This window comes from Triticum urartu, chromosome 3A (assembly GCF_056163025.1).
Source record: "Triticum urartu cultivar PI428250 chromosome 3A, HENAU_Tu73, whole genome shotgun sequence".
NCBI lineage: Eukaryota > Viridiplantae > Streptophyta > Magnoliopsida > Poales > Poaceae > Triticum > Triticum urartu.
The window spans coordinates 17,563,488-17,576,078 of NC_141875.1; the positions used below are offsets into that span (position 1 = coordinate 17,563,488).

Consider the following 12,591-nt stretch of genomic DNA (forward strand, 5'->3'; position numbering starts at 1 on the left):
ATCATGTAATTCCTAAGTTTCCAAATGCTCCAGAGAACAACACATATGGAATTGAAAGATGATTTTTTTTGTTATCAGAAATTCAAAATCTAGTATCTTAAAAGAATTCCAAAATCTAGCAATCGATCCATAAGAATGACCAAGGCAGACACCAAAACAATCAGAAATAACATTGCAAATAGTATGGTCTACCAGACGGTCAAATTAAACATCAAATGATCCACGGATTCATTCCGTGCACAGAAAAAACAGAATGTTCTTCTGGCTTAATGATCTATCTTTTCCTAAGATTATCTCTAGTCATGAGTTTATTAAATAGTGGAACCAAAGAAAAATTGAATTATGATGCAGGGTTTTTTGTTGAACCGGCTGGATTGTTCAAGCCAGGGTTTTAAGCTTTAAGAATAGCCAAAAAAAGTGTCCCAAAAGGTTTCAAAAAACCAAAACATTTTTTTTAAAAGAAGGATGACATCCCGGCCTCTGTATATGGCGATGCATCCAACCGTATTATTAATTATTCACAAAAACCTTACAATGTAATACATTAGTAAGTCTAAAATCATAATCTATAATACCTAAATAGTTCATCCCCACTATCATATTTCTCTTGACATGCAAGCTATCCACCTCATCACTTGCCACATCATCAATTATCCTTCCTTTTAACCAGTTTTTTTAGGCAACCTTTTTAACCAGTTCCGTTAACGTTAAGACGTGTGGTGTCGTCCCTCTGTTTACGTATACTAAATGACGCACAGAAGCCCACTGGTCTTGCGATTCCCAAACAGAACAAAGAAGCCTAATCGTCTCATTAAAAAGCCCAACTGTCTCTCTCTCTCCCTGTGAATAAATAAAGGACCAATATTTCCCTAAGCAACGATACAGTTGGGCGGCAATACATAGGAAAGAAGCGATCTTTTTTTCTGCGAGTAGGAAAGAAGCGATCTCGCCGTGTTGTCAGGTCCTCTGTTACGACCGTCGGTCTTCGGCGCATCTGCCAGTTGTAGTTCCGTTCCCGGTGTAGACTGCGATGGTGCCCTGTAGCATCGTCGACAGCGGCTTACGTCTCCTCTCTCTATTCCGGCGAAGCTATCTCCAGCGTTGGTTGGGAACTGGTGGAGGTTGGTTCCAGTTGTATTTGTATCCAGTCTGATCAGGTTTATAACAGTCATGTGCTGGCTTGAAACAGGTGGGTGGAGACGCCGTCCAGGTATTTCAACCAACGATCCCCACGCCTCTGCTACTCATCCTTCTACCTTCAGATTTTCCATTTTTGATTCCAGTCATATTCGTGTAGTTCGATTTGATAGAAGTTGAGGTATACTGATTTGATTTGGTTACGTTAGCAGGGAGCCATGGCCCATGGGTGGGATTGGGTAAGGGTATGCTGATTCACGATCAACGCAGATCAATCCGTCCGTGGTAGATTTGATAGTTGTAGCACGTCCGTGGCATCGAGCAGCAGCTACCCCAGTGCAGATCGATATCTGAACCGCCATCACAGGCAACCAGAAGGTGCCCCTTTTTCTTATGGCGACCTGCATGCTACCCTTAGTTATTTGTTGCACCTCCTCTGCACCCAATTACCCCTAATTAGAACATTGATGTGATTTACCTTCAAATTTTTTGTGCCTATTATGCTATTGTTATTACTTAATTTTTTGGGATGATAATTGATTTCAGTTTTAGATGTTGCTGAGTATTATTATTGACAGCGCTATTTTTTGTCCGTCAATATTTTTGTTGGCGTATTTTTGGATCAGGTTCTGGTCGTTCATGCCTTTTTGTTGGCCTTCAAATGTTTTGTTTGCTATTTTTTGAACCTGGCTCAGTTTGCATGTATAGTTTTGTAGCATTTTCCTTAAAGTCTCCATGTTATTACAAGTATATGATATATATTCTTACGTCCTGTGTACTTCTATGTAGATTTACTTTTGTCCGGTACAACCTGAATCGACGATTGAGGAGACAATTCTACATAAAGGATCAAGAAACATTGATTTGTAATTCATTGGTATGTTTCATTTACTACTGTCAAATTTATTTATGTAGGATCACTAAAGTCTTTATCTTTACCACATATTTGTTCTTCCCTTTTGTCTGATAATGCAGGGGAAAATAGGAATCAGGAATAAAAAGGTTGTTATGCTAAGACGATTCTTGCTAATAGTTTGAGAAAGATACGCACTTCTTGCTGACGTTTGTTTGCATCTAGCACCTTTCTTCGTAATATGAAGCATGCTTCTATATGTACTTAAGTGACATGGTGATAAGAGGGACGACGAGAATCATTTCCTTCCAAGATTTTAGCGAGTGTGCTCATACGAAAAATAAACCGTACTTTTCCCAATCATGTTTTTTTTACGGGGTTTTTCCCAAACATGTTGACTACTGTATTGCTAACATTTGAACCCTTCTTTGTGTTACTAGGATGTGTTAAATTAATCGTAGTTTATATTTTGTGTGGAGCCACGTTTTGATCTATGTACAGTATGTCCATTTGTTGATACCACATTTTTTCCGGCGAATGAATGTTTATCCATATATCTAATTATCTATGGCAGTTTACATTTTGTGTTGTCACGTGGTACCAGTCTTTTACTACTAACCATGATTTTAAGGTATATCAATATTTGTGTTTCAAGTTTTCCCCGAACATATGTTTCCTCAAGAATGTTTTGCTATTTGAACATATATTTGAAGAAATGTTCAAATATAGTATTGATGATTTTATTTTTAGCATGTCTGCGGGAATACGTCATCTAGTCTTGGCAACATCTGACACTACTCCTATTCACTTGATGAAGGAGTGCTAAATGTCCGAGTCGAACACCAAACGGACCTCACAGCAAAGCTTAACATCTAAAATTAGAGGCCCCAACCAAGCCGTTGCCGGACCAAAACCAAAATGAAAAAGATAAATCATATATGGGCATTCACCGCCCATCCATCATTCCAGGGCCGAAGAAGGATTTGAAAAACTAAAGATGGCCAGCTGTTAGAAGACTCCTTGGCCGAGGGCCGCGGTTGTGATACCATGTCAAACTTGGTAATTTTGTGAAGCATGTTCTAGAAGACTTTAGCTAAACATCTATATAACATGTGGTAGAGTAGATTAGAGAGACATACATGGCCACTCTACTCACACATTGGTTGATCCTTGTCATGTGTTACCTGTGAGTGAACAAACAGTTGGACACGAAATGGATGACTGCCAATAGCTCTCGCATGATTAAACCAACACTCTTCCTTTTTTTGAGGATCTACTAACACTCTTTGTTACTATATATAACATACAACCCAAAGCCTCCAACCATTTACTGCCAGATAACATGAGATGCACAAGAACGCCAAGGTTACTGGCCAGCTTGTTCCCATCGCCGTATGTGGAATATTGGAAGAAGACAAATGCACGACCATGGTACTGCCCCGCGCTCCTGCACGGTGATGCTCCGCCCCGTCCCGTACTTGAGGGTGTTGTCGTGGCACCCAGCAATATAGTTCGTGCTTATCCATGCAGTCCGTGAACTCGTCTATGCATAGAGCGACCTCTGCTCCCACGGATCCAACGCGCCACCTCGGATTCGTGTAGGCAGGGTCGTTCAACTGCTGGTTTATTCGCTCGACTGTACCGTCCATGGTCGTACTGGTCTCCATCGCCTCATATGCATCAGCCTGACACGCATGCAGCTTTTCTGCCACGTCTCCATTTCCTGGCGTGCATCTGCCATGTTACCATTGGCTGCCACGCGTCCAGCTTCTGGATGAGCGCCACTGGCACGGTGGACGGGTCGGGCTCAGGTTGCCTCGCAACCACGAACTTCATGCATCATTTTTTTTAAAGAAGGATATACCCCGGCTTCTGCATCTGCATCTTGCATCTGGACGATGCATGTAGTCATATTATTAATTATTCACAAAGATCATACAAGGTGATACATCAATAAGCCTAAAGCCACCATCCTGGTAACACCGTTGCTACTCCTATCCACTTGATGAAGGCGTGCCGAATGTCCGGGCCTAATACCAAACAAACATTGCATCAAAACCTAACATCTAAAGCCGGGTGTCCCATCCAAGACACTATCTGGATTGGCTCCCACACCGGTCTGGCACACTCCCAGTGAGCACCGCACACTGCAATGGCCGTCACCTCCATCATCCCTCGGTCCATTCTCAGAGCAGAACTGAAGCACCGACCTTGCCAGGCCTATCTGCCATCAACGTCACCATGACGCCAGACAGCTTCCTCCTCCTGCACGAGTCCATCTCCACGCATCAGACGCCGAGTCTCCACAGCGCCACGCCGCCGAGATCCGCCACCATCAATGTGCAAGATGAAGCACCGCTCCACCAAAGTCGCCGTCCTCTAGTCCCTCGAGCCTGTGTGCACCTCCAAGAATGACGCCCCAGGGGGAAATGACACCAGAGAGCTGCCGTCATCCGATCTATTGATCTAGGGTTTTCCCCGGAGGTAGCAAAGAGTGTCCTTGAACTTCTCCATGACGATGCCTTCAGAAAGGAAACGGCGCAAACAACGTCGCCATCGCCGGCCTTGGCCATAGCCAAAAGCAGGTTTTCACCCAGATCTGATCGAAGACCTTCATCTCTCGTGCGCGGGTCATCGCCATCCTTGCCGGGATCTGGATAATCCCGCTGCCAGATCTCAGTAAGGAGAAGCCCCCCCCCCCACCGAGACCCGGCGGCCGAGCAGGGAGGGCCGAGACTGCGCCCGCAGATCAGATCCGCGATGGATCCATGCCCAAGCCGCCGCCCCGGGGTCAGCCCCACGCGCAGCCGCCACCGCCTGCCGAGGCCTGCCGCCGCGCACCGCGCGCCCCGCCACCGCTCGCCGAGTCCTGCCACCTCGCGCCAAACCGCGAGCGCCGCAGGACACCGCCGCCTGCCGCCTAGATCCACCGCCCGTGGAGGAAGGGGAGCCGGGAGAGGGAGTCCCCCCGCCGCCGCCGTCTTCCACGCGGGTTTCACCTTGGGGCATCCTCCGGCGGCGGCGCGAGGAGGGGAGGAGGAGAGGGCGGCGGCAGCGCCTAGGGTTGAAGAGCCCCCGAGTCGCCGAGGGCGGGGGCGACGCGAGGGGGCATCATGGTCTACGCTAAGTCGGCTTAGTCATATGTGTTAATTTTATATCTCGTAATGGTTCGACCATGATTGTCTTTGTTTTATTCTCTATTGATTAATTAATAAAAATGATTGTGTACATCATATTGATGCATGGGCTGGCCGTATAACCTTTCTTTTGAAAGAAAAATAATGGCTATCATGCCGTCAAGTACCACGAGCCGACACAGCTTGAAGTCTCTGAAAGATTTGTCATGCGTAGCACCTACCGACCAGGCATGACAAAGTGTAGCACCTGTTACTCAGGCATGACTTGACATCTTGTAAGTGCATCTAGTGCCACCCCTAGTTGGTTTTGGAGTATTGACGACAAACCTAGTTGAGGGACTAATGTGTTTGTGAGAATTGCAGGATAACACAGGTAGAAGTCCCTCATTGATTCGGTTTTACTACCAGAGATGACCCCTAAAAATGTACGAAGACATTGAAGACAATGGTGGTATATGAAGATATTCACATTGAAGACTATGACAAGAGAAGACACCACGTGAAGCCTATGGAACTCGAAGACTTAGATCCTTCGTATGCTTGTCTTTCTTTTATTCTCTATTGATTAATTAATAAAAATGATTGTGTACATCATATTGATGCATGGGCTGGCCGTATAACCTTTCTTTTGAAAGAAAAATAATGGCTATCATGCCGTCAAGTACCACCAGCCGACACAGCTTGAAGTCTCTAAAAGATTTGTCATGCGTAGCACCTACCGACCAGGCATGACAAAGTGTAGCACCTGTTACTCAGGCATGACTTGACATCTTGTAAGTGCATCTAGTACCACCCCTAGTTGGTTTTGGAGTATTGACGACAAACCTAGTTGAGGGACTAATGTGTTTGTGAGATTTGCAGGATAACACAGGTAGAAGTCCCTCATTGATTCGGTTTTACTACCAGAGATGACCCCTAAAAATGTACGAAGACATTGAAGACAATGGTGGTATATGAAGATATTCACATTGAAGACTATGACAAGAGAAGACACCACGTGAAGCCTATGGAACTCGAAGACTTAGATCCTTCGTAGTTTTATTTCATTTGTGTTGAGTCATAGGAACCACCGTACTGTTAAGTGGGGTCCAAGAGAAATAGTCAGAATGACTGAAGTGATGCCTAATTCAAATCCTATGTCTTTGAGCGAAGACTATGAGAGCAAATCTTGTCCAGAGTCGGACAAGTCAGCTTTACTTGCACCCCAAGTAAAGTTGCCATGTGAGTTCGAAATCTGACCGTTGGAACACGTGTCAGTTCCTTAGTGACCCAGGGTCATTTCGGACAAATCAGGTCGGGTTCCCCAGTGGCTATAAATAGTCCACCCCCTACAACCATAAACGGTTGGCTGCTCATATTTCAGTGCACGGCTTTTGTCGTTTGAGAGCAACCCACCTCGAAGCCTTTGAGAGAAAATTCCTAGCGAGGAGAAAAGCCCTAACCACCCAGAGCCAGAGTAAATTGGGCATCACTTAAGTCTTCTTGTATGAGTGATCTGAAGACTTATTACACTTGAGGACTGTGCATCCTCTAGACGGTTAGGCGTCACGTTCTGAGCATCCAAGAGAAATTGTGGATTGCCGGTGAATGAAGTCTGTGAAGGTTTGGGAGTCTACCTTGAAGACTTACCAGAGTGATTGGGCGAGGTCTGTGTGACCTTAGCTCAAGGAGATTACGGCGAGGACTGGGTGTCCTGAGCTGCGTGTTCAGGACTGGGTGTCCGGGACTGTGTGTCCTTTGGTTTAAATACCTAGCCGCTCCAACCAGACGTACAGTTGTCACAGCAACTGGAACTGGTCCAACAAATCATTGTCTTCAACGAGTCACTGGTTTTATCTTCACTTCCTTTTACTTACTGTTACTCACTGTGAAGCCATTGCATGCTTGCTCTATCTTTTGTCTTCACAACGTAACTGTATGATTTGATTGGCTTCATAACTTCTTCCTACCTGATCCTTATTACACTGCTGCTACTTGTCATTGTGCTTTAACTCTATTGAATACTTGACCATAGTTTGCCTAGTGTAATCTAACTTCCGCTGCTTAGTGATAGGCATATCTCTACTGTTTGTCTTCAGAACTTCCACGTTTTGAAGACTTTCATAAAAATCACCTATTCACCCCCCTCTAGTCGATATAACACATTTCAATTGGTATCAGAGCAAGGTGCTCCCTTGTTCTGTGTGATTCGGTTTAACCACCTGGAGTTTTAGCTATGTCGACTGCAGGGATAATCAAAGTCTCCGCTGTGTGCCCCGTCTTTGATGGAACTGAATATCCCTAGTGGAAGAATAAGATGTGCATGCATCTTGAAGCCATTGACGTCGACCTATGGTATGTCGTCGAAAACGGCGTTCCCAAGGCTGGAGAAGGTGTCACTGCTGCTGATGTCAAGAAGTTCACTCAACTGGACTCTACTGCCAAGAATATCATCTGTGGTCATCTGACCAAGGGACAGTACGGCCGTGTGAGTGCCTTGAAGACATCCAAGCTGGTCTGGAACTGGCTCTCCAAGGTCAATGAAGGCATCTCAACCCAGAGAGATCAGAGAATCAGCGTTCTTCGCAACCTCTTCAACCGCTTCAAGCGAAATGACAATGAGAATGTCCAGCACACATTTGATCGGCTCACTGACATCACAAATGAGCTTCAAGCCCTCGGCGCTACTGAGATCACCAAACATGAAATCGTCAAGACGCTGCTGAGATCACTTGATAGTTCGTTTGACATCCTAGCCCTGATGATTTAAGAACGTCCTGATTTCAAGACACTCGATCCATCTGACATACTTGAGAGGCTCAACACACATGAGTTTCAGCTTTCTGAGAAAAGAGATATCTACGGTCCAAAATATGGGCGAACTCGTGCCTTGAAGGCAAAAGCTGTTTCATCATCTGAAGAAGAATCTGACAGCAGTTTTGATGATCCTGAAGACATTGGAAGGGAACTTGCAATGCTTGTGAAGAAGTTCCAAAAGTTCACCAAGAAGAAAGGCTTCAGAAAGTCTTCACGATCAAGCTCAAGGAATGATGAAGCATCTGCTCATGACTACAAGAAGAAAACATGCCACAAGTGCAAGAAAACTAGACACTTCATCTCTGAATGTCCACAGTGGGACAATGAGAACAGAAAGAAGAAGAAGAGCAAGGAATATGATTCTGACGACAAGAAGAAGAAGAAATACTCAAAGTCTTCTTCCAAGTCTTCCTCAAAGTCTTCATCACACAAGAAGAGCTCATCTGGCAAGGCACGTGCGTTTGTTGGCAAGGAAATGGACTCAGAGGAGGAGTCTGCTTCTGAGGAGGCAGAGGTGGAGTCTGAGGAGGAGTCTGATTCTGGCATTGCGAGTCTGGCTACAGCATACGTCGCCAAGTGCATCTTCAACACTGAAGACAATGACTTCATCACCAACACCGATGTAAATGACAAGGACGACTCCACTCCTACCTACTGCTTCATGGCACGCGGTGCCAAGGTAAACAAACGCACTACTCACTATCAAACATCCAGTGACGATGACTCTGATTGTGATTCAAAACCCAGCTACAAAACACTTGCTAAAATTGCAACTGAACAACAAAAGGCCATGGAACATATTCAAAAACTGTTAGACAGAAGCGATGATCTGTTGGGTGCTAAAATGACTCGATCTGAATCCTTAATTGAAGACATAAAAAATCTTCACGTTAAGTATCAGGAACTTGAAGATCGTCTTGAGACTCTCTCAACTACTCATGAAAAGCTTTCCTATGATTATCTTCAAAGGAAGCAAGAACTTGAGAAGTTGAGAGCGGATCATGAAGATCTTCAAAAGGAAAATGAGTCATTTCGCGCCGAACAAATCAGTTCCGCTCAGGAAGAATTTGAACCACCATGCCTTAAATGCATTGAGCGTGATAATGCTACTTCTGTTGCTGAATGTTCCACTTCTACTGCTGTTGCAATATCTTCAACTGTTGAAATGGTAACTAACCCCTCTGCTGAGGATACCACTGCTATTGTTGATGAGAATGCTAGGTTGAAGACATTGCTTGAAACAGGGATGTACAAAAGTCTTAAAGGGCATCAGACATTATGTGATGTCCTCAAGAAGCAGATTCTGAACCGAAACCCTAGGAAAGAGGGTGTTGGGTTCGTAAGGAAAATAAATGCAGATGGCTCTTATTGGAAACCTGAGCTGTACCCCAAAACCACATGGGTTGCTGCAAAGGAATCCTCAGCAGATCTATCCAATCTGTCTGGCTTCACCTGTGCGAACTCCATTATCATTGATGAATCCTTTGATGCAAACTATAAACTATGTAAGAATCAGAATGGTGAAGTATTTGCCAGGTACATTGGTACTAACTGCAGGAATGGACCGCCTATGAAGAAGAACTGGGTTCCGAAAACGTGTCTGGAAAATCTTCCTGTGAATGTCTTCATGACACCTCACATGAAGAAGACAAACCTCAGACCAAAGGCTTCATATGGTCCAAAGACTTCATACAGACAGATGACTCACCTGAGTCGCACTAACGCTAATGTTTTGCAGGAAAACCATACTCGGGCATATGAATATGAGAGCGGTTCATCAAACCGTCATGTTCATATGAACAAGAACTATTCTGCCTATTCTTATGAGTACTGTTATCCGCCTGCTAAACTGTTTGCTAGGGCTCTAAAGCCAAAATTCTCAGATGCTGCAGTTAGACTTATTGCTTCTAAGCCACCCTTGAAGATGTGGGTGGTTAAAGAAGCTTAACTCTCTTTTGCAGGTAAAGGTCTCTAGCAGAAAACCAAAATCTTCTGACGCTATTGCTGGGGACCTTAAAAATCTTGTAGGGCGCAAGATAAAATGCCCGAATGGCATCATTATGTACTTCGTTCCTGAATCGCATGATACTCTCCCTATTAGTCCTAATCTGGATCTAAGTTTTCATAACCCACTGGTTCGTCAAATGTTTTTGCTTCACAATTCCCTTCGTGAAGCCTATCCCCCTAACTGCACTGTAGGGTACGACACCAGCGTCTTCAGAATGGATTATTGGCAGTGGGTGTACAAATCACATGACTGGCAAAAGAAGCCTGCTTATGGACTCAACCTTACGTCCATCCGACAAGAGCCACATCACATTTGCTGACACTGGTAAAAGTAAGGTATTGGGTCTAGGTAGAGTTGCAATCTCAAAGGATCAACACATGGATAAAGTCATGCTTGTTGAATCCCTTGGCTTCAACTTAATGTCTGTCTCAATGCTTTGCGATTTGAACATGGTCGTAATATTTGGAAAATATCGTTGCCTGGTACTAATGGAATCTGACAAGTCTCTAGTGTTTGAAGGGTATCGGAAAGATGATTTGTATGTGGTAGATTTCTCAGCAGGGCCACATCTTGGAGTATGTCTTCTTGCAAAAGCTTCAGAATGCTGGCTTTGGCATCGGAGGCTTGGGCATGCTGGCATGAGGAACCTCCACACCCTTGCAAAGAAGAAGCATGTCATAGACATCGAGGGCGTCAAGTTCAAGAAAGATCACTTATGCGGTGCCTGTGAAGCAGGGAAGATGACGAGGTCAAAACATCCCTTGAAGACAATCATGACCACTAGTCGACCCTTCGAACTGCTTCACATGGATCTCTTTGGTCCCACTCACTACTCAACTTTTTCAACTACTGCTTGCATCTATGGCTTTGTCATTGTTGATGATTATTCCAGATATACTTGGGTGCACATAATTCTTTACAAGACTGAAGTGCAGGATGTCTTCAGACGCTTCGCCAATCGAGTTATGGACAATTATGGCGCCAAGATAAAGCACATCAGAAGTGACAATGACACTGAATTCAAGAACACTAGCCTTGATACATATCTTGATACCTTGGGCATCACACATGAATTCTCAGCTCCGTACACGCCACAGCAGAATGGCGTCGTCGAACGCAAGAACAGAACACTCATTGAGATGGCCAGAACGATGCTAGATGAATACAAGACTCCAAGAAAATTCTGGAGTGAAGCTATTGACACTGCATGCCACACAATCAATCGCGTTTATCTTCACAAGCTTCTGAACAAGACATCTTATGAACTCCTAACTAGCAAGAAGCCAAATGTCAGTTACTTCAGAGTATTTGGCGCAAGATGCTGGATCAAGGACCCACACCACACCTCAAAGTTTGCACCAAAAGCACATGAGGGCTTCATGCTTGGATATGGAAAGGATTCTCACTCCTACAGAGTCTTCAATCTCTTTCCCTACAAAGTGGTTGAAACAGTGGATGTGCGGTTCGATGAAACCAATGGTTCACAAAGAGAGCAACTGCCAAATGTGCTAGATGAAGTTCCAGCTAGTGAATCAATCAAGCTTATGGGAACTGGAGAGATTATACCTTCTGAAGCTTATCCTGAAGAATAACTTATCATCTCAGCACCTGATCCACATGAAGACAATGCTCAGCCTGAAGACATTCCTCCCAACGACAACACAGATCAGCAAGAGCAAAGTCTTCGCCCGATACATCCTCGTGTTGCCAATGAAGTGCAGATTGACAGAATAATTGATAGCATCAATGCACCTGGTCCACTCACTCGTTCAAGGGCAACTCAACTGGCAAATTTCTTTGGGCACTTCGCATTCATCTCAATTTCAGAACCCAAGAAAGTTGAAGAAGCCTTTATGGAACCTGAATGGATTCAAGCAATGCAAGAAGAGCTTCAATAGTTTGAGCTGAACAATGTATGGGAACTGGTTAAGCGTCCTGATCCACGGAAGCATAACATTATAGGCACCAAATGGATATACCGCAACAAGCAAGATGAGCATGGTCAGAACGTCAGAAACAAAGCTCGCCTCGTTGCTCAAGGATATGCTCAAGTGGAAGGCATTCACTTCGATGAAACCTTTGCTCCTGTGGCTAGACTTGAAGCCATACGTATAGTGCTGGCCTATGCAAATCATCACAACATAATTCTGTATCAAATGGATGTGAAGAGTGCCTTTTTCAATGGCAAGATTGAAGAAGAAGTGTATGTTGCACAACCACCAGGGTTTGAAGATCCAAAACATCCTGACATGGTATACAAGCTCAATAAGGCACTGTATGGCCTCAAACAAGCCCCTCGGGCCTGGTATGATACACTCAAATACTTCCTGAAGAGCAAAGGCTTCATACCTGGTTCCCTAGATCCCTCCCTCTTCACGAAGACATATGATGGTGAACTGTTCGTGTGCCAAATATATATGGATGACATTATCTTCGGCTGCACCAATCAGAAGTACAGTGAAGAGTTTGGCCATATGATGCAAGAGCAATATCAGATGTCCATGATGGGGGAGCTGAAGTTCTTCCTCGGTCTTCAAATACGGCAACAACGCAACGGCATCTTCATATCTCAAGAGAAATATCTTAAAGAGTGCCTGAAGAAGTTCGGTATGCAAGACTGCAAAGGCTTCACAACACCAATGCCAGCTAAACATCATCTG

The 12,591-nt window shown here is 44.5% G+C and overlaps 1 long non-coding RNA gene across 1 annotated transcript; it reads left to right on the plus strand.

Moving 5' to 3' along the window:
- The first annotated feature begins 661 nt into the window (after window positions 1-661).
- LOC147977902 (uncharacterized) lies at window positions 662-2,438 on the plus strand. Its single transcript, XR_015599516.1, has 4 exons — window positions 662-1,121; window positions 1,190-1,515; window positions 1,927-2,014; window positions 2,113-2,438. It is a non-coding gene; the product is annotated as an uncharacterized LOC147977902 (long non-coding RNA).
- Window positions 2,439-12,591: the final 10,153 nt, after the last annotated feature.